Genomic DNA, 27,074 nt, shown 5'->3' on the forward strand with positions numbered 1-27,074 from the left:
CTTGGGCCTTTGTGGGAGAAACTGTGACGTCAATACCCAGCCCCCAAACACCAAGACAGCTCCCTCAGCGAAAGCCCCTGATGAGTTCAAGAGGCCAGCTACTGGGTTGGGCTCCAAGGAGTCCCTCGACGGGGACAGTTGGGCCTGGGGCTGTAGGGCACAGGCACCCACCCAGGCTCACTGCCACCGCCCTCACAGGCCCACCCCACCTGTCGGAGGGCAGCTCCTGCAGGCAGCAGGGGCCCGACCTGCAGAAACGTCCCAGGAGAGAAGTCCCAGGGTTTCCCCTCCGGGAGCTGGTGGAGAGGGAGCCGGGTGTGGAGGAGTTTAGGTTACATATTTGTAACTCCTGGATGAGTCAGAAATAACGCAGCAGCTGGTGGGGGTGGAGCCTTAGCAGCCCTGGTGCCAAGGAGCTGTGCTCGGAGGACCAAGGCAAGGAACGGGGCCGGCGGGCCCAGGACACTCCCCACACCATCCATCCGTCAGGGCCAGCGAGCTCGGGAGCAGCAGGCTCTCCCAGGCAGGGGGCTCTCCTAGGGACGGGGTCTCCATGGAAAGGGTGGACTCAGAAATGTGCCCGAGCCCTGAACAGCAGCTTCCCTGGAGAGCCCGTCAACTGCTCAGTCCCCATAAGCAAAGAGGGGCCCGGGTGCTAAACGCCCACACAATAGGCCAAAGAGCCGGCAAGTTGGGGCCGAAGTAGCAGCTGTAGGCCTGATGTGACAGGGTCCCGTTCAGGGCTTCCCTTTCCACCACGAAAGCCGCAGGCTCCCTCATCTACTGTCTGCCCCTTTCACCTCCTCCGGGTTCAGAAAAGGGCCTAACTGGTATCGGGGAAAGAGTGGGAATCCGCCTCAAGGACGATCTCTAACGAGCGGCAGCCCCCGCCGTCCAGGGCCTCATGCACAGAGGCTGCGGACAACCCCACCGTCCTAACAGCTGAGCGGGAAAGCTCCGTTCTGGGGTTGCACTTCTCACGCTGACCTCCTCACTGCCTTGCACCCCACCAGCCCACCAGAGTGATCTTTTTAAAACAAGAGCCAGAACAGATGACATCACTCCCGGCTTCACCCTACCTCAGAAAACACTCACAATCCTTGTCAGGACCCCATGAGGCCCCCCCACAAGGCCCCGCACAGGATGGGGGTGGGGCTGCTTCCTGCTCCTTCCTCCTCCCCTTGCCGCTCTGCCTTCCTGGCCCCAGTCTGTTTCTAGAACGTGCCAAGAAGCTCTTCTCCTCCCCCCCACCCCCCGCCCCGGCAGCCTTTGCACTGAGTGTCCCCTGGGCCTGGAACTGAATTCTTTTCATCCTTCGTCTCACTCAAAGACGCCTTTCCAGGGAGCCTTTCCTGACAGCAAAGCCAGAGCCGGTTCTGTGTATCCTCCCTCTCCCTCCCCACCCCTCCCTGCCCCAGCCCTTCCAGTCACGTAGCCCTGTCTTGTCCCAGTTTTCTGAAAGCACCCTGTTGGAATACTTGCTTTTGTCTCTCCCCAGCCTGACCAGAAGGCCAGGGCCATGGCTGCTTCAGTCACCCCGTCCTCCTGCAGCCCAGCACCGCGCCTGGCAGATGCTTACTAAACAGCCCAGGTGGTGGCTAAGCTGGCCCCTGCCATCCACATCATCCACATCAATTTAGGGCCAAATGTCATCGTGTTGAAAGAGACCAAAGCACCTAATCCAGGTTCCAGAGCCAGACTGAGCTTTTCCAAAGGACTCTCATTCCTGAGTAGTTTGTGTGCCGTGGGCTATCGTGTCCAAAGGACATCTGAAACGCTCCATGAAGCCTTCAGACAGAGAGAGGGCTTCCAGGAGTAGAATCTTCCAACTCTGTCCTGTCAAGACAGCGTGGAAGACGAGGCACTGGCCACTAGGTGTCGCCACACACAAAAGAACCCGAGTTCCACTGCCAGACATCCCCCCCCAACCCAATAGGCCCGTCTGGCCCAGGCCCTTACTCTGATCCTCCTGTCACAAACCACACCCCAGTCCCAGGTCCCAGAGCAGGATCTATTCACTCACTCACTCACTCACTCACTCACTCACTCACTCACTCATTAACTCATTCATTCTGGGGGCCAGCTCTACCCAGACAAGGGTATGTATCTGGGTTTGCTGTACATCCCAGGAGGAGGGGTCCTGGCTGCATGGTGAATGGGAACCTCTTCCTCACTGGCCTTTCCTGACCAGCCAAGCTTCCTCCAACAGACACAAGCTCAGAACCAACAGGAGTGCATATGTGTGTGAGTGTGTGACTGTGTGTGTGTGTGTGTGTGTACACACTGTGAATCGTTTACATGAGGTCTATTTTACAGAATTTTGCTCTGAACAACAATTCCACCCCCGGCACCCTATACAGTTTGTTGTCGTTCCATCATCTTCCACCATCACAGCCTCCCTGTCGCCGGACACCTCCCACTCTCGTGTTGTGATTACCAGGTGGGTGGCTTACAGGGTCACAGGTGCCTGAATGTGCCCTTGGGGCCAGGTCACTCCCCCCTCAGCACAGTTCCCTGGCAGAGACTGATACTGAAACTGTTTCTTCTTGCTTCGGGGAAGGTTCTTGTCATTTCTGAAAACGGTGGTCTTCTAGGCTGCTTCCGTCTGAGTTGACCCCGCCCCGCCTCCCGACAGAGGGAGCAGCCAGGGCTGGATCGGGCCCGAATGTGCCAACGGGCACACAGTCCCACCTTCGTGCTCCCATCCAAAAGGATTAGACCTTCGTGACCTGTTCACACCATTCCATCCTAAACAAAATCTGCATCAAGGGTATTGGTGTGAAGAAAATTAATAACGGATGAGAAGAAATCATAATAACCCAAACGACACAGACATTTCAGTCGCTGGTATGCTATAAGGATAGTGAAGTGGGTTCGGGTTGGGTGCCTAGCTAAGCAAACATGCTATTACATTCTTATCACAATTCTGACAAGCATCAGATTAAGTTCATTTGAGAATTCTTATTCTCCCCTGTAGGGACCCAGAACCGGTCTCCATTAAAATGTGCTTAAATTGCGTAAGTCCAAAGTGAAACTAATTTAGACACACCAATTATTCAGTCCTCAGCCATGAGAGCCAAAAGTAATGATGCTTCTCGATTATGGCCTCCAGGCAACCCCACAAACGTCCCCTCGCCTACCAGGGTGGCACTTCCATTCTTAATCCTAAGAAAATCTCTGTGTTAACTGCCCAAGTCAGAGATAGACCTGCTCCCTCTCTTAAGATACAACATTCTGGAAGCTAACCAGGGAAAGGCATGGATGAGCTAAAGAATGGAAAATAGAAAGAAACAGACAGCTGTCAACTATCCACATGAACAGGACAAGAGAAGTCTGTGACTACCTATCAGGCCACAGTTATCCATGTGTTATGCAAAAAGTGGGAGTGATTCCAGAAAACTACATATGATTGGGACAGATGCAATGAGGAGGTACATACGTTCGCTGCAGACACACAGAAACATCCCCCAACCCTGACACACAAACACTCCTGTTGGCCCTAAGCCCACATCTCTGTGAAGGAAGGTTGGCTGGTAATGGACAGTGAGGAAGGGGCTTCTAGCCACTGGTAAGGATCCCAAGTGACAAAGGGAACCCATGGCCTGAGAGGCCACACTGCGTCCTCTGGGAGACATTCTGCCCAGTCTCTACAGGGACCTTGTCTCCTCTAGCACATGAGTCGTGCTCTGAAGCCGCTGATCTCACTTTAGAAGAATCAGGAGGCAACAGAGGAGGGACCTGGAGAGCAGACCCATTCTGACCAAGAGCTCTGAAAGCTGGCCTCCCTTTGACAGGCATGAGAAGCCCTGAATACACACATAGCCACTGCACTCGTTTTTACTTACAAACATGAAGCCAACGCTGTGTGAACACCCACATTTATATAGAAAGGAATATACATTTATACCGGTGATCTGGTCCTTGATTGGAAAATACTGAGCAACCTCAGGCTGGGCCAGACAGCAGGGGTGCTTTAAATACATAAGGCCCCTCTGCCCCATGGGTCCCAACACTTGTCTTTTGTTTCGTCCATTAAAAAAAAAAGTGACCTATTTTAAATGCTCACATTTAAAAATGTACGTTTACATTTGTACAATGTTTACATTGCACAAAAGCACAACGCCATATAACTGCTATTCACAGAGCTTCTGTAAAATATGAATTCAGAGACTGCACACATCTTAACAGCCTAAAAGAAACCAGCAGTACCACAACATTCACCGTAAGAACCCACACGCCTGAAGAAGAAATGAGCATTATTTGGCAATGACCTGTGCTAACTTCATGGCCCGCCTTTGGAGCCTGTACCCAAAGTCCCCTCCCCCACACTGCTCTGCGGCCCCATCATGGGTCGTCCTTCCCCTGGAGTCCTTACCTGCTTCTGGAAATTAACTTCAGGCAAACAGGTGCTCAACTGGGATGGGCGGGCTGTGGCCGGGGAGAAATAGGAAGGTGCGGCCCTGTGGAAACACAGAACACAAGTCATGGGAGGAGCCAGCAGGGCCCTATGGCTGCCAGAGCTGCACCTGGAGCAGCCGCCCATGCTGACAGGACCACAGGGAAGCTCATGGCAACAGGCTCTGCCACAGTCCAGAAATACCTGTGTGTCTGGCCAGCCCAGGGAATCTGCACCAACACCTCTGGGAGAAGGTGCTGACTGCGGCTGTGCTCGCCTGTCATTTCCGGCAGAAGCAGGTCACCCTCCTCCCCTGGGGTTAGTCACCAAGTCCAATTGAGATCTGTGCTGGGAGATGTTGCAGAGCAGCGTGAATCACTCAGGACAGCTGATGGGCAAGTCCCACACCTGCAGGAGCAGGCGCACCCACACACCTCACAGGAGGCACCAGCACAGGTACCCGGGCGCTGCGCCTCCTCTGAGCTCTGCGCACGCGGTGCCTGTGCACTTGGCACATGGAAAGAAACTGACGCATACACAGCACAGTTGCAGATAACTTACAACCTCCTAGCCTGGTCACATGTCTGTCCACCTCTCCCCAACACCTCTTCCAGGCATCAAAGAACACTTGTCTTGTCTTCGCTTCCCACACACAACCTCACCATTCAGGTCCTTTGCAGGTTAATCTGACAAATGCATGGCTCAAACGAATAGGCGGGGACACCGGGGAGGCAGGGGAGGGGGGCACCCAGGTCTGGCCTGCCTGCTGCTGCCAGGTCACCTCCTCCGCAGGGGGACACAGCCCTAGAAGCACCAGGGTTAAAGGCAGCCTTGCCACTCCCAGTGGGACGGAGGTCTGAGGAAAATCCGCTGAGAAACATGCTGAGGGAGGGGCAGACGAAGGAGCTTTGAAACTCTCTGTCTTCAGCGATTTTTGCAAAGAAAGCTGCTCGCTCACCCAAGGGGCCAAGGAAAACGTGTTTCCCATAGAAAGTGAGATTTCAAAAGCCTTCCCTAGGCACCGTTCTAAGCTCTGGGTCTCTGTCCAGTGTATCGTTTTGACGAGGGATGGCCCTGGGATGGAAGAGCCATCGCCCGGCATGGCCACCCCGCCACCCCTCCGAGGACAGATAGTGACAGTGACTAATTGCTTTTCTTTCCCCTAGATAGCAAAGCACCCAAATACCACGGACTCCCAGGGAACTTTCCACCCAAGTCTCCACATTCCTTCAAAAAGAGATGAAAAGAGACAACCTCCTCCCACTGCTGAGGGGGCTTTAATTTCTCCACCCCCCACCACCGCCAATTAGCCGCCTGCTGTCCCCAGGGCTCGGCCCTTCCAAGGAGCAGAGAGGAACTTTGTCTGCACGACTTGAAGGCATCACAGGGATGCTGTGGCGTTCCTGCCAGGACTGTCCAGGGAGTCACGGCCAGCTGTGCTTTTTGTCATTTTCTGACCAGATCAATGTCCCCAATTCATAGAGGAAGAAACCGAGGCTCAACGTCCATGGGCCCCAGAGCCAGCGTAGGACGGGGCACATGACCCAACAGCCAGACACTGCTTCCAGTTCTGTTCTGTCGCTGATGAGCTATGCAGCCTGAGGTCGGCCACTGCCCTTCTGGGGCCTGCAGATTGCCATTTGTGAAAAGGAAACCATGACCTCCACCCCACGTCTTCCCGGAGGAGACACGAGGTCAGGATGGCTTCGCGAGCATGAGGCCTGGGCGCTTAGAAGAGCCTCATTCGGGTTTAAAGCTCTGCTGTCACTGTCCCAAAATTCTTAATAAGTTTTGAACAAGGGACCCAAAAAGGATACCAGGGTGCTCTCAAACTGCCACGGGCCCTGTAACCTTAAGCAGACATGACGTGGATGCAAGAAGGATTCACCAAAACCTTTCTAGTCGTCAGCTCAGGGAGTGGAAGATACAAAAATGGGGCTGTGCCACTGAGCCCGCCTCCCAGGAGGTGACCAAACGGCTGAGGAAAGCACACTGCACAAGGCAAACAAAGCACAGCACAAACAATACGCAATAACGCGACCAAAAGGTATGTCACGTTAGGATACAAACTCTCCCAGAATGCCGGCACCTCCCCCTGAGCAGCTCAGAGCCAGGAGGAAAAGACCCTTGACCCAGGGTAGGAAGCGGCAGAGTAAGAGGATGTGCAAAGCTCTGCAAGAACATGGAGAAGGAGGGAGTAGCTGCCGAGGGCTCCGGGCAGAAGACACTGGAACTGGGTTTTGAAGGATGAATAGGAGTTTGCTGGTAGAGAAGGGAAGGGCATTACAGGCTCAGGGAACAGACATTCCTGAACAATTACTGAGCATCTATTTATTATATGTCAGGCCCTGTGCTGGGCATTGAGAATACACAGGCGAGCAAAAGAGCATGGGCCACTGTGCTGAGTGGCCCCCAGTGAGTGGGGAATACAGACCCAGTCATACCCAGGCAAATGCCTCCACAGACACTCTGATAAATGACACAAACTTCTGAGCTGTTCCTTGAAGGATGAGGAGCTGGGTTGGGGGGCCACTCCTGTGCTCAGGGGCACACACGTAAAAGCCCCGAAGCAGGAAGAGACTGGACCTTCGGAGAAACTGGAGGAAGAAGGTGCGGCTGAGGCCTCGGGAGCCAGCGCCAGACCAGGTGGGTCCCTAAGAGAGGTGAGAAGAGGCGTTCGGTAGTGGGGAGTCAGGGAGACGCTGAGCTTTACGAGACCAGTGAGGCTGCAATGTGGAGAGCTGGAGGGGAGGCCCCGCTGGCCCAGGTGAGAGCTGGGGCTTGGGCTGGGGGGTGACGCAGAAGGGACAGTGAGGATGGGAGGCTTTGGGACACCTTCGCAAGTGGAACTGACGGATGGGAATAGGGTAAGAGCCCGGAATGCCACGTGGCTGCAGGAAGTGGGGGCCAGAGGCCTGACCTGAGCCCTGCCCTGCTGGGTCTGCAGCGAAGGCCTGACCTGAGCCCTGCCCTGCTGGGTCTGCAGCGAAGGCTCTGAGATCAGGCTGAACGGTTAGGACTGGACTCCGTGGGCCACAGAGAAGCCGTGGGGTATGGAAAGCATGGATTCGTTCTTCAGATAGTTAGTACCACCATGAGTATCTGCCAAGCGTTCTGGAGACTGAGTCAAAACATGGTGACCGACCAGACCTGGGAAACACCTAGGGCACTTCTGGGAGACACCGTGCTCTGGATGGGGTGGTGGGGGACAGTTTGGGGGGGAGACACTTTGGGAAGAAGGAGAGAAGGTGAAGAATTGGCATCCTGGCCACGCCACTTACCAGCCCGCCATGTGGCCGTGGAGAATGCACTCATTCAGCAAATTTATTGAGCACCTGCTACTAGTATGTATTGGGCTACGTCAGTGAAAAAACAGTCAAAAATCCCTATATACATTGTAGTGAAGAGCGAGGACAAAACTGAATAACCAAATCAGAGGGTAAATAATATAGTACGGGAGGAAGTGACAGGTGCTATGACAAAAACCCAGCCGGAACCAGAGTGTGGGGTTGTCGGGTGGGCCTTCCTGAGCAGGGACGTGAGGGAGGTGAGGGGGCGAGCTGTGGGACGCCCTGGGGTGGGGGCACGTGGGGGGTGCTGGGGGAACAGGAAGAAAGCCTGTGAGTGCCACAAGAAGGACGTGAGCCAGGGAGGGCAACGGGAGGCCACGGAGGCCTCTGTGACAAGCCCGCCTTGACCTATAAGAAAGGGCAGCCACGTGGCCTGGTCTGACTTGGGTTTTAGCAGGGCCACCTGACTCGGAGACGGAGAAGCGGGGAGACCAGCGAGGAGGCCGTGGCAGGAATCCACGCAAAAGGGCCGCAGTGGCAGTGGGGTCTGGAGTGGGCAGGACATCAGGGGGGCTGGCAGGCGTGGTGTGAAGGGTGAGAAGAGGGGCGCATGAGAGTGATTGCCAGGCTTTAGGCTGAGACACTGAAGGCGGGAGCTCCTAGCAACTGAGATGGGGGAAGACACACGTGGAGAACTTTTGCGGAAAGACCAGGAGTTGAATATTAGACAGCTTAGCTCCTTCCCATCTGAGCCTCAGTCTCCTTATCTGTAGATGGGGGTGACAGTGGTACCTGCCCCAAGTGCTGGCTGTGAAAATTAAATGAGATAATATATAAAGAAAGCACTAGGCATAGTGCCTGGTACACAGCAAGCACTCGGTAACTTAGTTACTATTATTAGTGGTAAGATCAGAAGGCTACACAGACAATGTCAGTGAGTGATCGTTTCGTTATAGGATGGGGGTAAAACGAAACAAACAGTAAGAATTCAAAGGTTTAAAATACCCCCAGCTTCCTTTTCCTCCCTTCATCCCTCCCAGTTCACCCCACAGCCCCCAACCTACTCAAAGGAATGACAAGGGGTAAAGAGCGACGGGGGCGGGGGAACAGGACCTCACTTGCATGTTTTCTACATGCTGCCCCAAATCTCTGGTTTCTCAGCCTTTGGCATTACTGACCTTTTGGGCCGGATAATTCTCTGTCGTGTAGAATATTTAGCAGCATCCCGGGACCCTACCTACCATAGTCAAGTTTCAGTCAACGATGGATCCATATACAACAGTGATTCCATAAGACGACAATGGAATTGGAAAATTCCTATCACGAGGTGACGTTGTAGCCCTTGTAATTACACAAATGCCATTGCGTTACAGATGCCTGCAGTATGCAGTGCAGTAACATACTGTACAAGTTTGTAGCCTAGGAGCTGTACGGGGAGAGTTTGTCACCCCCAAATACGTCTATTTGGCATAAGGATTATTTTAGGCTGGTTAATTTTAAGAAACAGAAGACATGAGAGAAGCTATGCAAACCAAAGTTACCCTTTGTAAAGTATATTTACGTGAGTAAGGGATCTCCATTTGTACCAGGAAGAAGGGATGACCTTTTCTCTAGAAACTCTTATCAGTGCAGAAGACTTAAATCTGCATAGCAACCTTACTCTTGTTTCCTGTGCTTCTGCTGGTTACTCCCATAACTGACTCCCCCAACATCTCCGACCCCCAACACCTTTTGTCTTCAGCTGAAGATGGTATTGAAGGTGGTGACTGCTACCCTCTTGGTGAGTTACTCAGCTTCCCTGGGTATCTCCCATGTGTACAGGAAGTACACATGTTATTACACGTGTTTTTCTTCTGTTAATCTGTCTTGTATTGCAGAGAGGTCTCAGCCAAGAACCCAGAAGGGTGGAGGGAAAATGACTTTTCCTCCCCTACAGAGCAATAGGCTACACCTTACAGCCTAGGTGTGCAGTAGGCTGGACCTTCTAGGTTTCTGTTAGTGCACTCTGCGATGTGCGCACAACCACAAAATCACCTAACGACACATTTCTCAGAATGTGTCCCCACTGTTAAGCAGTACATGACTGTAGATGCCGGTAGGACCACCCCCTTGGTTGTGACAACTGTGGCTGACAAAGAGTTCTGTGGAAAATAACCTCACAGGGTGATCTGATCATAAATTCCTAACCGGGCAGGTCACAGTAGGAAGACACGCCCCAGACATACAACTTCTTTAGTAAAAGGTTTATCTTTGCTTTAAGCAAGCCCTGACCATTGTTTCTGTGCATCTAGGTAAAACCACCCTCAAGTCTTGTTAACGCTCCTGTAGGCCCATCCCCATCTTGCTTTCTCCCATCTTCAGGTAATCTTCCTTGTTCCTTCCCTCATTCCAAATGCATAAAAGAAGCTGCACACTGTCATTCTCGGAAGCATTTTCCTCATTCTGTAGAGCTCTTGCTTCTGGGTGTGTCCTCTGTTTGGCTCAAATACACTTTTATAAAAATTCTCTCCAGGTTTGGATGTTCTTACGTGGATACAACCAAGAATGTCTCCAGATGTTGTCATGTGTCTCCTGGGGGTTGAGAAAGTCACCCCCGGTTGAGAACACTGCTTTAAAGAAATAGCTGACACATTGTCTAGCTTACAATTGGCCAGGCCTTGTTCTTAACGCTTCACTTACGTGACTTGTTCAGTCTTCACAACCAACGTCCCTACAAGGTTTCACAAATGAGGACAGAGATGCCGAGTCGTTTGCCTGTACTCACCCATTCCCCAGATTGCCTGAGCTCTTACCCCTTTGCTAGCCTGCTCTCCAGTATACAAGCAAATGGATAAAAACGAGCTCAGACCCAGGGAGAGGGAGGCAAGGCTGAGGCCTGATCTGCCGCTGTGTCTGCACGTCGCACGCTGGGCGGCACCTCAGGTCCTCTAGTGACATCAAAACTGGGGCACCAGAGGTAATTTCCACGAGTTCTACTCTCAGTAATTAAACTGCAACCTCCCAGACTCTAGGGCCTCATGAGCAACTTCCTTAATTAATAAATTCCACATTTCAGCCTCCTCCATCCAGAGCTAGGCTCAGCATTCTCGAACCACGCTCCACCAGCATGAGCAAAACAGGTCTAATGATGGCCCTGAGAGTCAGGGAGTTAGCAGGAGGCAGCACCATTCTTAGGTGATGAGGAATGTGTCCCAAGATCGCCAACCCAAATTCAAAGCTGATCCAAAGCTCCTTCCAGCTCTCTGAAGCGGGGCAAGGTTGCAGAACAATGACAATTACTGCTGTTTTCTAAGGACCAGGCAATGTCAGTCACATTTCAGCACACTGTCTCATTTAATGTGAGTCCACAACAAGTCTGCAAGGTAAGAATATTCCCATTTTAAAGACAAGACAACTGAGGCTCAGAAGGTAAGTAAGCGCTCAAGGCCATAGAGCTAATAAGTGAAGAGCCTGGATTTGAATTCATGTTTTTTCTCCAGCCTATCAGCCTCTTCTGGCTCAGAAATTGATTGAAGCATTAGTCATTTTAATTGAAATTAAAATGAAAATCTACTATAGAAAAAAAGAAAGCTAGAGCCCCAAATTACTGCCAATCAGAAAATAAAGCAGCAAAACAACTAAATACACTAAATGGTCCTTGATGGGATCCAGGGAGGGGGAGGAGGAGGAGTCATGACTGGGCAATTGGAGAGCATTTAACAGGGAGTATTTATCAGCTAACAGTATTGTACGATGTTATATGTGTTGTGTGTGATGGTTATGCTGTGGTCATATTGGAAAATATCCTGGTTCTTAAGAGATACAGGCTGCAGCCCATAAGGGTGAAATGCCTCAATGCTTGCAACTTAATTTCAAATGGTTCAAGAAAAAAAGTGTGTGTGTGTGTGTGTGTGTGTGCAAATATGGCAAAACGTTAACAATGATGAACTAGGTAAGAAGCAGACAGTGGTTTTACTGCACTAGTTTAACTTTTCTGTAGATTTGAAATCAAAATTGAAAATCGGGAAAATCTTAAAAAGCCACTAGGAAATGGGGAGTGGGGTGTGGCCATGGGAAGAGGAATGCCGTTGCTCTCTGAAGACCCCTGGATATGTGTGGAGTTCCGTAACCCATCAGACGGCCCCCGTCAGCCAGAGGCGGCCCTCCTATAGTGGGGAGCAGCTATGGAGCCCAAGTGTAGATGGGCCATTCTCCTCTCTGGCTGCTGGTCTGCTGGCCCTGGAGTGATTTCTGAACTCATGACTACTACCCTCCAACACCTCCTGCTTCCGAGCTGCGACCTGCCCCTTCACGCACTGCATTCTGTTCCAGGGGTGAACCACCCTGCTGAAGGCCCTTTGGGGGAGATTCTCGCAGCATTAAAATCAGATCCACCTGACTTGATTCCAAACGGCCCAGTAACAACCAGAGCGTGGCCGCCCTGCCCAGCTGTCCTGATGACCACAGGAAAGGTATCAACACAGAAAACCACAGTTAAGCTGGAAGGTGGTGCCTGGAAGCACCGTTGGGGTTTGGGGGTGCTTCTTCCTTTCTGTGGCGTGACTCCCCCTCAGAGCAAGCCCCACAGGCCCGCAGGCACATCATACATACAAAGAGCTCCAGGACAGGCACAAACCTGCCCAGGCGCCAATTCCCCCAGGACCTGCACCCTGGACAGGAAGTGAGAGAAAAGGGCTCCCTCCATTGTGCCCTCGTGCAGGGGCAGGTGGTCAGATTCCAGATGCTCACGGGTTCCCTGCACGGCAGTGGGACTCAGTCACGGGCATCTGGCAAAGTCTGGACACATTTCTGGCTGTTATAATTTGGAGGATGCTACTGGGTAGGGGGCAGGGATGTCACTAAACATCCTACAATGACAGGAGAAGTCCCCACAAGGAGTGGTCTGGCCCCCATGTCCATAGCACCGAGGGTGAGAAACTCTGTGTGGTGGTCACCTCAGAGTGACCAGTTGCCCCAGGCTCCTTTAACCCCTCCGTGCCTTAGAACACCCTTCCCTACTGAGTGTTCACGGTTCTAGCAGAAAAGGTTACAATTCTCATGTAATTCCTAAGAGCAGAGGGCACTGATCCTTTTTCTCCCACGTCGTCAGTATTTTTGTGGACCCTTGAAAAGCCTGTAGGTCTTTGTGCTGAAGGATCTGGACGGATGAACTAGTGCTGCCAGTGACATGGGGCGCGCCATTCGTGCTGACGGATGAATAGATTTGAGGAGCCTGTTCCGTTGACTTGGGGACCGCGAAGTAAGCCCCCTGGTCTCGGAATGTCCCCTCCACAGAGAATCTAAGACATGGAGGAACTGAAGGAGCCTGTCTGTACCCAGTATATAATGCTGATGTAACTGGACTGGTATAAGGCACCTCTTTAGAACTTCTAGTTTTAAAAAATTTATCCTGGGGCGGCCGTTTGGCTCAATTGGTTAGAGCACAAGCTCTTAACAACAAGGTTGCCAGTTCAATTCCCACATGGGCCAGTGAGCCACGCCCTCCACAACTAGATTGAAGGACAACGACTTGACTTGGAGCTGAGGATCCTGGAGAAACACACTGTCCTCCCAAATTCCCCAATAAAAATTGGAAAAAAAAATTTATCCTATGATTTTGGCCTGATTGGTTAAAAAAAAAAGTTACCCAGCTCTCACTGTCACTCGAGTCCTGAATTGGGTGAAACCCACCTTTTTACAGCTAAGAAAAAGTACCTGGCAGGCCTGCTTGCCAGCCTGAGAACAATGCAAACAGGAAGGGAACGTGGAGTGGGAGGAAGTTTCCGCGCTGCAGCAGGACACTCCGGATCCTGGGCCAAGTCGGTCGGCTCTGCCGCTCTGACTGGTGGGGCTTTTCTCTCCGCACAGTAGGGGAAACAAGGACAGAAGGAAAGAAAGGCATCTTTTGACCTAATTTAAAAGCAGATTTTTTTTCTTCCCAGAGAACAGCTGGAGCCCTGACACCCGGTGGAGCAGGAGCCTGAGACCTGCAGGCAGGAGCCAGGGCGCCTACAAAATCCGGCTCCGGATCTTCCTTTGATTCAGCCTGATTCCTGACCTTCGGCCTCTGGCAGGTTCCAGGGGGGTGGGTAAAGCAGACTGCAGAGCCCTTGTCCATTTATAAGTGAAGGTAAGGGCTGGAACCCTCAGCTCTAGGGTGCAAGTGCCCCCCACCCCCACTTCTGGGCAGGCGGTCTCCCAGGCCGGACCACCTTCACTACGGCTGAACACCTGCAGTGCCAAGAAGCTCAGCCACGCAAGCTGGTGGCAGACAGACCCTTTTTCTCTCCTGTGACCTGGGTCAGCCCGAGACGCCCCCAGCATGCTGACAACACTGCTGCCCCTCACCAAGGGAAAACTCCATTTGCACTGCTGGTCAGTCGTCCTAGGGAGGAAGCTGAAGTCAACCTTAGGCTGGAAGGTCCAGTTCCAAGCCTAATAATCCCGGGGAAGGAGCCTGGCCAGGAGGCGTCCCAGATCTTGGGTCACCTCCAGGGAAGGATGCCAGAATGTTAATTTCAACCCGTAGAAGTACCATCAACCCTGCTGCCCACAGTTATGCCAACTCTTACAGGGTCACCATTTAAATTGTTAACTCAATTGGGAAATTTTAAAGTTTGGGTGTTTTGTTTTATTTTTAAAAGGAAAGGGGAAATCTGACACAGTGCCGTGTATTTTTCAGGAGCTGCGTGAGGTCCCTTCACTCAGAGCCATCCGGACACCTTCACGCCACTCTCATTCACACCGGGACAAGCCTTGTTCTCAGAGGCAGGCCCAGACATGGCCTGCCCGGCCCTCTCGGTGCCCAACAGCAGGCTGGCCTGCTCCAAAATCACCACCCAGCCCTTCTCCCTGGCCCCCACTCTCCCTCCAGGAAAGCCTCCTAGAATTAGGTCAAATAAAGAAGCTTCTGAACCTGGTTCACTGCAGCCCCTCATAATCCCAGGGTCAAGAAAGCCTCCAACTTCCTGTTGCAAGAATTAGGTCATTAAATCAACTAGGTCGCTCGGGCCCGAGTTGTGCCCCCAAAGTGGGCAGGCTGGCAGCCTCATGGCCTCCAGAGCCAGTCCTCTGCTCACTGCCCAGCTCTGGGGGTGGCTGTCCTCAGGACCCAGCTGAGAGGCTCTAGGAGTGGTCTCCTGGGTGAACCTTCTATAAACTCTTAAGAAAACTCTTAAGAAAATAGGTTTTAGAGTTCCTGCCTCCACTATTCTATAGGCTTTCAGCGTACAAGTATGGCTAATTTGCATTAAAATGCAGGTATGTTTGTTTACCTTGAAAACATACCCACATCATTGCTACAAATTGCAAGGATTCATTACACCTAGACGTCACACAAGCCACATGACTTGTTTGGATAACTGTTCTGCCCTATTACACAGGCAGTGGCCTTCCCTCTCCTTCCCCTCCCCAGTTCCCTCCAAACAAAAAATAATCCAAGGAAGGAGGAAATCTCCCCCTCAGAGGCTGCTGAAGACTTGGTTTCCTTCCTCCCTAAATGTTGAACAAGCTGATAATCAAAATCAAAAATAGTTTAAACAAAGAAACTGCAGAATCTACATGCGTTTATTCCATTAGCTTGTGGGGGAAGCAGCATGAGGATGAGCACGTCGGAGGGGTTACAAACCTCGTCCAGTCTGAAAGCGAGGGTGGTGATGGCAGGAGGGGAGGGCACGGATGACCAGAACGCTGCTCTGAGGACCCAGGAAAACACAGCACTGAATACAGCAGGGACCCACCCACAGCACCTGGAGGGTTTGCTCAGGGCCATGGCCACCACGCAAAAAGCTCAAGCTGGATAGAAATGGAGTGGAGGCCGCAGGGCCCCGTGTGAGGGCTCTAAGAAACTGTCCCCATTCCCAATGGGTGTAGGCATAATCACCCAGGCCAGGCACACCCAGATAACCCAGTTCAGGAGCCAAATCCCCAACATCCATTTGTAATGACATCCCCGTTCCCAAAGCCACGAAACCCTTAGTCATCAAGCCACAGAAAGGGAGAAGCTCCTGGCAAACTGGCCTGTTGGTGCTCCCCTGGCTGAAAGCCTCCTGGTTTTACAGGCCGGCTACTCACCCAAGACTGTGACATTTCATAAAATGAAACCCAGGAGCCTTTTACAAGCCCATATCCACAGAATGCGAGCAGAACCTGACCTCTTGCAAAAACTCTTAGCTGAGAGGAAAATCTTATTATCAAGGTTCACTGAGAGTGGGTTAATGACACTGCACATCCGTTTGGTGGTATCCTGAGCATGAAGACTTTAAGTCTCTCAGAGAACTAAACTTCCTTCCAATGTACTTGGAGCACGTAACATAATGTTAAAACAAAACAAAACAAATACAGGCACCAATGTACACTAGTTCTTACCTGCTGCTAGAAAAGGCATGTAAGTCTGACAGAAAGATACTCAATCATAAAAACTTCCAAGCCCGAAAAAGAATAGCTCACCCAAAACAGAAATTCCTAAGAGAAAGGGAAACAGACAACTGCGCATGCTGTAAAAAGAGGGGAGCCATTGTTTAAGCTTTGCTTTGGTCCTCTTTATTTAGTTTGCATGAAGTTGAAAATTAAGGCATTTTTAAAAATTCTACTTCATGCCCATTTTGTGGCTGGGAAGGGGGTGGAGAGGCAAATTCGATTTGAACATATACTTGTAAATTCTAATACAAAATTATACAAGTTTTCCTGTAAACAATACCAATTTTTAATTAGGCAGCATTTTCTTTCTAGCCTGTATTTCAGTCTAGAAGAAAAGATAATGAGTAAAACAAATTGCATTGTTGAAAGGACTAGAGTGCTGCATTGTCTGAAGTTAGCACCTCGTGGACCGAATCGCCCAGACCACATGTACTACGAGTCTGTATGGCAAGTTTGCAGCGAGATCATGTGCGTATCATCCCATTGTAAGGAGACTTCAAAAAATATGGGAACAGTTAGTTATTTTTACACAGTTCTTTTGTTTGTGTGTGTGTGTTGTCGCTTGTCGACAGCAGCTTTTTGTTTTCCTCAATGAGGAGTGTTGCTCATTTGAGAGCCTTCATTAACTCGAAGTAAAATGGTTAAAAATATTTATCCTGTTAGAATAGGCTGCATCTTTTTAACAACTCAATAAAAAACAAACAAAACACAAAAAAAAGAGGGGAAAGAAACCAGAAATCCGGGACAATAATCCAGGAGAGCCAGGCAACGCCAAGGGAACTGAAACCAAAATAAATTCCAGATGGAACAAAGTTGATTTTCTCCTCACCTTTTTATTTTGAAAAATTTCAAAGCCACCAAGAAGCTGAAAGAATAGTACAAGGAACATCCCAATACCTGCCCAGAGTCAGCAGTTGTTAACATTTTGCCACATTTGTCTCATGCCTCTCCCTGTTGTGGGTAGATGGGGTATGTCTGCTTATTTTCCTGAGCCATGTGCAAGTAGGTCGCAGATATCACGATACTCTGCTAAGTGTATTATTATGTATTTCCCAGGGCCCTTCTCCTACATGACCAGAATAGCGTTTTTACCCCCAAGGAATTTACTACTGGCCCACTAATATTCTCTGATGCACAGCCCATATCCACATTTCCCCGGCCCCACTCCCCTCACGTTGGCCTTTACTGTATTTCAACCCAGGACCCAATCAAGAATCTCATTGCATTTGGTTCCCGTACTTGCACCTCCTTTAGCCTAGAATGGTTCAGCAGCTTTTCTTTGTTTATCAGGATATTAGCATTTTTTAGAGACCAGGACCACTGTCCTTAGGATGTCCCACAACCTGGATTTGTCCGATTGTTCCTTACAATTAGAGTAAGGTTAAACATCATGGCAAGAAACTGTCATAGCTGACGGTGTCAGTGTCCCACTGGAGACACACAATGCCCATTCGCCCCATTTCTGATGATGCCAGGTTTGATCCCTTGGTAATAGAGCAAAGTTTTAACTGGACAGAATAGAGAGTAAGCATATTAGAAGCAAACACAGGAAAGAAAACAGTGGGAGGAGAAAATAATAGGAAATGAAACCAGAAGTCATAAAAGATATTAAAATCTGATTATAGAAAAATCAAACTCTCTGCATGGAAAACATAATCATATCATCAGAAACATAATCAAAAGAACAATGACTAATTATGGAAATACATGTAACATGTATCACAGCTATAGGACAAACTTCCTCAATGTATAAAGAATACCTGTAGATCAATAGGAAAAAGATTGCCAACCCAAGAAAGAAATGGGTAAATAATGTAACAGATTGTTCATAAATGGCTCTTAAAATAAGAAATGACACTTTATTTCCTCATAAGGAAAATGCAAATTAGAAATATAATGATATACCACGTCTCATCTATTAGCAACAATCAAAGAGTTTAACAGCTTCTGCCAAGGTATGGGGGAAATATAAAATGTTAATATCTCCACGGAGGGCAATTTGGCAACACTAAAAATTTAAACAGATATACCTTTTGTTCTAATAATTCAGCCTGTAGGAATTTACCCTATAGATCCACTTACACAAATGCACAAAGATATATGTTGAAGAATACTCCTTGTTAATTCTAACTAACAAAAGACAGAAAACCTAAATCCTCACCAACAGGGGACTGGTTTTAAAATATAACCAATCCAAGGAATGCCCTGGAACCATTAAAATGAGTGCTGCAGTTCTACATGACCTAGACAAGTGACTTAACCTCTCTGTGCCTCAGTTTACTCATCTGCAAATGGTCGACAATACCAGTCCTTAGGTCAGAGGGTTGCTGGGAGGAGTGAAAGAGATCATATAAGGAATGCACTTTTAACAACACCCAGCACACAGGAAACGCTCACGAGGCATTAGCCGAATGACGGCGACCGTGGTGCTGGTGCTGGTGCTGGTGGTGGTGGTGGTTTGCACAGCTCTATAGTAGCATTTACTGTGAAGTGAAGAAGTTAGGTGCAGAGCACTGCGCATTACAGTGTCAAAGGAATAGTGCGTGTCAGGCCTGCGTGAGGTCAGCCACGTGCACGGTACACTTGTACACGTGCAGAACGTCTGGTGAAGAGTCCCAAGACTCTGGCTACCAGCGGTCTCTTTCAGGGCTGGGAATCCAGGGAGGAAAACTGTTTTTACCATACGGCCTTTTGAATTCTGTACTATGTACATATTACCCACTCCAAAAACAAGGAATGATTTTGGTTTTTGAAAGGAAGTGGAACGGGGTCAGAAGATGAGAGGAAAAGGCAGCTCCCCCTCTGGGAGGTCCGGCCAGTCCAGGGCAGTGCTTGCTGCTGAGCATTCAGGGACGCTCGCAGGACGGCCTAGGAAACCCTCTCCTCCCGGAGACAGTGGGAGAGGGTGGGCAGCCACCACCTGGAGCAAACGGAGGGTGATGGGCACGTGCGGCCTGTCAGGTGGTAGCAGCACTTTCAGCCCAGGTGGGAGAAGACACTGGCTCCGGCCAGCCGACTCCGCTCCACCGTGTCCCACCTAAGCTCCGGAAGGCTGCTCCGTGCAGAGCACAGCCAGCACCCCGGAGAGACGCCCCCACAACCAGCTAGCTGGCCTAGGAGCCCCACCATGTCCTCCTAACAAATCACTGGCACCCCATCTTCCTGCAACTTCAGCAAGCGGCCGGAGGAACGCTATGTGCCCTGAAAGGCCACCGGGCAGTGCCACCAGCGGGGACAGACAGAGGGTTGCGGGGAACGGGTCACCCTGTGCCGCGGTGGGGAAGCCGAGTGTGCAGCACACGGAGGTCACAGGGCTGAGATCACAGCCTCGCCGGAGCTCACCTTGGCAGTATCCCCACCCCACCTTTGGCCCCCCTTTTGTAAATAAAATTGGATCATTATTCAGGGCTCAGAACTACTACCCAGCTTCAAATCCCCAAATCATCTTGGCAGTACTCACAGGCTCATGTATTTTAATCAGGCTCCCTCCGCCTCACAGAACATAAAATGACAAGTGGAAAATCATTCAAATGTCCTCTACCTGCAGAGAACAGAAGAGACCTTGAGGGTCCGAAACACGTTTCAGTTCATATTCCTGCAGCAGAAGACTATTCTGCGAAGACAAGTGTCAGGATGGGGCAGGGGCAGGGGTCTGTGAGGTCCTGGCCTAGGCAGGGGGGTCAAGGCTAACCCATCTCCCTGGAAACTGGGTCCCCGGTTTGCCTAGTGATTTAGCAGGAGAAGCAAGGGTGGGGCTCGCTTTGTGAGAGGTGCTTGAATCACAAGGGACCCTGATCCCCACAGGACTGAGGAATGACAAGGCGGTAACTTCATTGTCTCAGGTCTTTATTCAGTTCAGGGACGTGGACCGTGGACAGCAGGATTCCACAGCAGGAAACAGGGGGATTGAATACTCAGGAGATGCTCAGGCCTGAAAAAACCTCCATTGGAGCTGGTCTCCAAAAGCCTGCCCCCTAGTTCTCCACGTGGGAGAGGGTATGAAAGTGGGTCACATTCCCCCTGCTGAACTTGTGTCCCTGTGGGCTCCAACCACACTTGAAGAAGTCCAGGGACACTGAGTGACCTGGTCTCCTCGCCAGGCCAGCCATTTCCTCCTGATCAGATGTGGACTGATTCTGGGGCCCCCCAGACTGAGGGGGCAGCTGACCAGCACCAGGAAGGCAGTGGCATGCCAGGGGCTGGGTGAAAGGACCATCACTCAGGAGTGTACCACACTGTCCTGGCACTTTTCCTCTCACTCCGACTGTGGGCAGCTGCCTCTGCCAGCCCTTTGCCCTCTCCACCCGTCCTGGCTGCAGAGAGAGAGCAAGAACACTGCTTTCTCACGAATTGCTGGGCCTCCCTGACCTGGCTCTTTGAAGGGATCCCAAGGCCTGGTGCTGGGCAGACTCGGGGAAGAAAGAAACTTTCTTCACCCCACTCTGCATGGATTGACCCCAAACAGGGGCTCAAGGACACGGGTGTCCACAGGCATTAGTTCTTTTAGGAACCCGTGGGCAAACGGGAGAGCACAGGGCAGCTAGCCCCCAGTCTGCCTGCAGCCATGTGACTGCTTTCCAAATTTGGCAGAGGCAGACCTGTCAGGCATGGACAGAATTCTGGAGAGACAAGGTCTGGCGGTCATTTCATGACAGGAACCGATTCACTGGTGCACTGGTGCATGGTAATTTCAAAAATCTGTGGAAAGAGACCACTGCCTTAATGCCCTCCCAGGGCAGGTACCCATGGGGACCAATGTGCCCATCTGGAAATTATATCCTGACTCTCCCCCCTGAGAGTTCAAAACCCTCACCAACACGTCCATCCTTTGTTCACACGCCTCCAACTAGATAATAAGCCTCTTGGCCCTGGACTGTAAGGGAAGAATTATTTTTATCCGGCTCACCACAGAATTCCCAGTGGCCCAGATCGTAATAAAAGCCCAGTAAATATTTATTAATTGAATTAATGAATCATTAGAAGGGAGGGAAGGAAGGAAGGATGAATGGAAGACAGCCATCACTTCTTGGCATCTCCGTGTTCTTGGCTTCTATTATAAAGACATCAGAGCCAGGATTAGCACCCACGCCCTTTAACCCTTTCTCTGCCCCGCTATCATCCGTGGTCCTCAATCGTGGTATGATGCACAGTACACGCACCTGTTTACAGGAGCTTATACAGTACGTGACCACGAAGAACGGAGAAACATTCCTGACCCTCAATCCGGAAGACACTTCAGAAGGAGAAAGCAATGTTTTGGTCCAGCTGTGCCCATCACGGAAGCACACCTTTCCCACTGTGGACTGTTGGTTTCCCTTTTAACAAGGCTTCGGGGAGGATCAGGGCGTAATAGGTCTTTAATAACCGAGTATAACAGCAGTTGGTGCTCGGCGCCCTTTCATAAAAGGAGTTCAAAAGCACTTTGGCTCAAACACATAATGCCCCTGCGAGCTATGAAGGTACAGGTATCATTATCCCCATTTACAGTTGGGGAAAGTAAGGCAAAGGAGGTTAATTAGCTTGCCCAAGGTCAAAAGAGACAGGGAAAGGGCGGAGGATTCAAACTCTTTGCAGCAGCCAGTGAGCTGATTCTGGCCACCCTAACAAATCCACCCACGCTGGGCTCACCGGCGATCTTTTTTCTTCTCTATTATTTCTGCTGAGAAGCTAATACTGTGCTTAGAACTCACGCTCATGAGACTTTCTTCTGGGTTTGAATCCAATTCTGTTCTCAACTAGCTTGACATCAAACAAATTACTTAATCCTTCCAGGCCTCAGTTTCTGAATATATATGATCTGGGCCACTGGTAATTACAGTGTGTATCTCAGAAACTAGTGAGGATTCAATGAGACAACGTATGTAAAATACCAGTATCATTCATTTTCTCCTTTTCTAAATGAGCACACACAACTCATAATGAAAAAAAAAACACCAGTTAGATGAGAAAAAGGTTGCACTCACTCTGGGTTTAGTTTTTATAAGGCTACAGATGACATATGACTAACAGGCGTTTCGGATGCTGCCAATGAAATGCCCCAGGACCCCGAAAGTGACTCGCAACACAGAAGTCCTGTTTGATTCCCACTTATTCCTGCTGGCCTCTCAGATGAAGAGCAAGTCGCATCGTGGACACTGACAAGAGGATGCCTGGGTGAGGACTTGCAAAGCTGGTCAATGCACCCAGTTTCCAGAGGCAAATTCTGGATTCCTGGCGAGCTGAAGCCCTGGGTGTGAAATGCCATTTCTCTGAGTGTTCTACTGAGCTACCCAACTCCGTTCAGACCAGACCAAAGACAGCCAATGCTTTCTGGGTACCACCGTGTTCCTGATCAAGTGACCCAACAGGAGTTGTTCAGAGGTGACAGTGTAGCTCAACCCTCTACAGGGGACCCGGTGATACTCAGCGGGAGACCGGAAGAGAAGTAGGGGTGGTGGAGGAAAGCTGCCCAGTCGATCCCGGTATACCCCCAACTAAGACACTGTCACATATTTGTGTGTGGGTGTCCTTCGTGCACATATGAAGAACAGCAGCAAAACGCCAAAGTTCCTTCAGAGTCACTGCCAAGATGTGAAGCTTTCAGTCATGCAGAGGCGAGCAGAATACACAGGACATGCCACTGTTATAGGACAAGATGCTAAGAGCTGGCAGTGCTCATCCATTCAACTCAAGAAATGTTCACTGATTACCTACATACTCGGGGGAAAAGAAGGCTCAGTGGAAATGCCAGGGCACACAGACACACACCTGGACCGCCACTAACCCAGCCCACATCTCCTGGGTGCTGAGGCCAGAAAAATGAGGAACCTGATAGAAATAAACTCGACACTGCTTGCTGGCCTCCAAAAGCCTTCCCAGGACACGGAAAGCCCACTCACTGCTCGTCCTAGCATCCTGCTCTTTCTCCGAGGATGGACCACCAGAACAAGTTCCCATGCAGTGCCTTCCCACTGTTCAGAATTAAACATTCGGGTCTCCATTCAAAGTCACCACCTCAGAGCTGGCTAAAGTGATGATTCTCACCTCGTCCCAGTCTCTCTCCATCTCACTGCCCTGCTTTATTCTCCCTGTATCTCTTTTCACCATTCTAGGTTATTTTGTTCACTTGTTCACTTGTTTACTGTCTGTCTTGCCCACTAGAAGATAAACTTCATTAGACTATGTATCTTGGCTATATCCCCAGCACCCACAACAGTGCCTGGCACATAGTAGGTGCTCGTTAAATCATTCAGTTCAACAAATATTTACTAAGTGCCTACAAACTTTAGGCACTGAACTATAACAGTAGATCAAAAAAAAACACCACACACACAAAAAAACCCACACAATCTCTGCCTTCAAAGAGCTTCAATTCTTTGGGAGATAAGATAAATAAATAATGGTGAAATAATATCTGCTACCTCAACCACGCAGGTACTCAGTGCTCCGCGCTGTTCTAAGCATCTGCTAGCGAGGTATTACTTAATTTAATCCTTCCAACAACCCCATGAAGGAAGTATTATTAATTTATAAGCGGGGACAGTGAGGCACAGGGAGGTTAAGTAACTTGCTGTAAGTCACAGAGCTCATGACAGGCAGAACCAAGACCCAAACCCAGATAGTCTTGGTACAAAGTCCACGCTCTGATTACGAGCTACACTTCATATTTGCTGCACGTTGAATAACTCCTTGGTCAGCACTCTCAGCAGCTGCCCCCTGTAGACAGGGCTGGAGAGAGAGCAGACCCATCAGGGCAGGGCTGCCCTGTTCTCCGAGCTCAGTGAGATGGACACTGCCGGGTCTACCACTGTGTCACACATCTGAAATGAAGCATGAGGAGGCATCCGAAAGGAAGCATGGTCTGACGAAAAAACAGGGACTGAGTCAGGATTCCTGGGTTCTAGTTTTCGGTGCTGTGAAACACCCAGGCACATCAACCAACACGTGATGAGTTTACTTTTTGTAAATGCTGTGAGGGATGCAAAGATGAATCCAATAGAGATCCTGCTGAAATAGAGGAAGAGAGTGGCAGATACCATAAGGAAATGTACAAACTGCTATGGGATTTCAAGAGTTATTCAGCCTCCAGGGGCCACAGGTACCCAACCATAAAAGAGGGGTTGGCCTACATAATCCCCACAGTCCTCTAGTTCTGACATGTTCTGATAGCACAGCCTTGGAGCAGCATGGAGATCAAGTTTTATTCTGGTTCGTGGTTCAAGTTCATGGCCACTGAGTTGTTGTTCTCCTACCTATCAGGAGAACAGTCCCAATTTCTTTGGGCAACATCTTCAAGCAGCAGAAGGGCAGCCAGGTGTGGGAACGCAGCCCAATGTGCTCTGCCCTCCTCCACCTCTCACTGGCTTTTAAATCCACAAACCCTCTTCCATCAAGGAGGTGCCCTTTCTGTGAGCATGTTACATTATAACATGGAGACTACTCCTTAGGTACCTTGTTCATGTCTATATCCCTAGAGTCTAGCACAGCACCTGGCTCACGATGGGCAGCGAGTAAGGTTTGCTGAGCTAAACCTGAGCATGGTGAAGTCTCGAGACTCTCTGCTAGACCTATCAATCTCAGTCAGCATTGCCTGAAGTTTTGCTGTACAGCTCTCAGCCTCTCCCAGGGGGAGCAGACAAGTTGCTTGCTTTTCAAGACACTTCTTCACTTCTACTGTTACCACCCTGGTCCTCCAAGCCACCCTCATCTCTTCCCTGGCAGCTGCAATAGTCTTGTCTCTCAACTGGTACCCCTGCTTCTGTTTGCATCTTACAATCCAGACCCAGTATAGAGGCCAGAACTATCTTTGAAAACTTAAACCAGATCATATCACTTCTCTGCTTAAAATCCTCCAATGGCTTCTAACTGCACTTGGAATCAAATCCAAACTGGTTCTTCCCACCTTCATAGCACTTATTGTTATAGAAAGTATTTTGTCTGCTTATTCGTTGACCCCCTCCTCTTTAGAATGTCCTGCTACAGGAGGGCAGGGGCTGCCTCTATCTTCGCCACTGTGGCCCCAGTGCTTGGAATGGTGCCTGCCACATAGTAAGCACTCACTATTGAAGGGATGACTCTCTATCCCACTGAGACAACTTGTACTTACAAGGACCACAAATTCCACCAGGAAACCATGAATGACACACTGGCATTTACCAGCTGGCACCTTTATTTACGATTCAAAGTCCTGCTTTAAATCAGAGGAAACTTGGTATCTTTGGACAGTTTAATGGCCTAAGAGATCAGTATCACTTAGGCTCTAAAGCCAGGAACGAGAGCCCAACAGTTGTAACAGGGAGCTCAGAGCCAAGGCGTTTGGAAACAGAACTTCAGAACAAACTCTGACTTGCCTCCGGGTCCTTTACCGACACCCCCTGTGCCTCAATTTACCCAGCAGTCAGCCAGGCACACTTCCCTAAGTTCTGTGAGTGGCTGGAGACAAAATAATTAATAGCTATAGCGTACTTAGATCCTCAGATAAGAGGTGCTGCAAGCCACACATCTCATTATTCATAAAACTCTTGATTTGCTGCCAACACAGGCCTCCTCGGCCTTCCGAGGGGCTAACCTGACAGCAGGCACTGCTCAGACAAGTTCAGCACACAAGAGAGGGGGGCATGTGGGGCCTAACAGGCTGGGTGTCCAGACCCATGTGGCTTGGTTACCAGGTTCAAGAAAAAGGAACCTGGTTGGGGTGGGGGTGATGAAAAGAAGGTGAGATGTGCGGTGTGGGGCTCCAAGTGGTTAATTTTGCAGGCTCACATATACCGCTGGCCATAGCGGAGAGACATATGCCTACAAAGCGTGCCGTGCAGGACCGCTCACCAGGAGAGGTGGAATGGGGAGTGGGCAGTTCAGTCCAAGTGTGGACAGGAAGAGCAGCCCGGTGGCCACACCTTGGCAGCATTTAGTTTGGGGAAATACGAGGAGCTCCATACCCAGGGTCAGGATGCTGACAGTGGGGCTCAGGTGAGGAAAGAGACAAGAGGTCGCGGGACCTGGAGTGCTGACACACGGTGACAACCAACCCGACGCGGTGAGATGAGCGACGCGAGTGGGTGGCTCAGACACCTGTGGAAGCGACCCCCGGGAGAAGGTGAGGACGCCTGGAGGGTGATTTGGGGAGCGGGCGGCGAGCGGCAGGAGGCAGGGGCGGCCCAGCCGGGCGAGGAGGCCTGGTCCCAACCAGGGCGCCGCGCCGGGGGCCCAGCCGGTGGGTCCGAGCCGGGTCGGGGGCGCCCTCCGCGGCCCCTCCCCAGGAGACAAAGGGCCGGCGGCTCCCCGGAGCCCGAGCGCGGCGCGGGCCTGGGCGCTACAAGCGCGAGCTGGCGTCGGCGCTTACCTGGGCCGCCCGACCCGGCCTGGCCGGCGGGGGCTGCGGGTCCGTGCGCAGCGCGCGGCGGCCTGTTCCGGGGCGCGCTCAGCCTGAGCAACCGCGACGGCGTCGGCGTCGGCGGCGGCGGCGGCAGCAGCAACGGCGGCGGCGGTGGTAGCAGCAGCAGCAGAACCAGCAGCAGCAGCGGGAGCGGCCGCTTCAGCCTCCGCCTCCCGCTCCGTGAGTCACCGCGGCGGGGAAGGAGGGAGGCGCCAGGCGGCCGGAGGAGGGACCGGCGAAGGGGGCGGCATCTGGCTCCGCGCGGGTGGCGAAGGCGCGGCCAAGGCAACGCCCCGGGGGTGCAGGGGCCGCCGAGGGCCGGGCGCCGGGGGCGGGGTCTGCGGTGGGGCGGGGCTCGGGGCAGGGGGCGTTCATTGGCTACATCGGTCAGTGGGGCGGGGTTTCTTGGTGCGGGACGGGAGCTGCGGGGCGCTAGGGGACGCTTATTAGGCAACTCGTCAAGGGGCGGGGCCATGGGCTCGGGGCGGAGCCACGAAAAGGGCTAGTGGAACAGGGTCGCGGGTAGCGGCGGAGCCGCACTTGGAGCAAAGGGGAGGAGCGGGGGCCGGAGGTGGGCTGGGGAGCAGGGGCGGGGGCTCGGGGAAGGAGGTGGCCTGAGGGCGGAGCCCCAGTTAAG

The 27,074-nt window shown here is 51.2% G+C and overlaps 1 protein-coding gene across 2 annotated transcripts in view; it reads right to left on the minus strand.

Moving 5' to 3' along the window:
• CTNNBIP1 (catenin beta interacting protein 1) overlaps positions 1–26,854 on the minus strand; it is a 46,746-nt gene extending 19,892 nt beyond the window's left edge. Inside the window, exons 1-2 of one of the 2 annotated variants that reach the window (XM_074334082.2) lie at positions 26,405–26,854; positions 4,376–4,460 (exon numbers count right to left, since the gene is read on the minus strand). The gene's annotated coding sequence lies outside the window, so the exon portion shown is untranslated. The remainder of the gene's footprint in view (positions 1–4,375; positions 4,461–26,404) is intronic. The other variant, XM_074334084.2, reaches the window with a different exon arrangement.
• Between the last annotated feature and the right edge of the window lie 220 nt (positions 26,855–27,074).

Source organism: Rhinolophus sinicus, chromosome 14, assembly GCF_057876585.1.
Source record: "Rhinolophus sinicus isolate RSI-liver-muscle chromosome 14, RSI-T2T, whole genome shotgun sequence".
NCBI classification, from domain to species: Eukaryota; Metazoa; Chordata; class Mammalia; order Chiroptera; family Rhinolophidae; genus Rhinolophus; species Rhinolophus sinicus.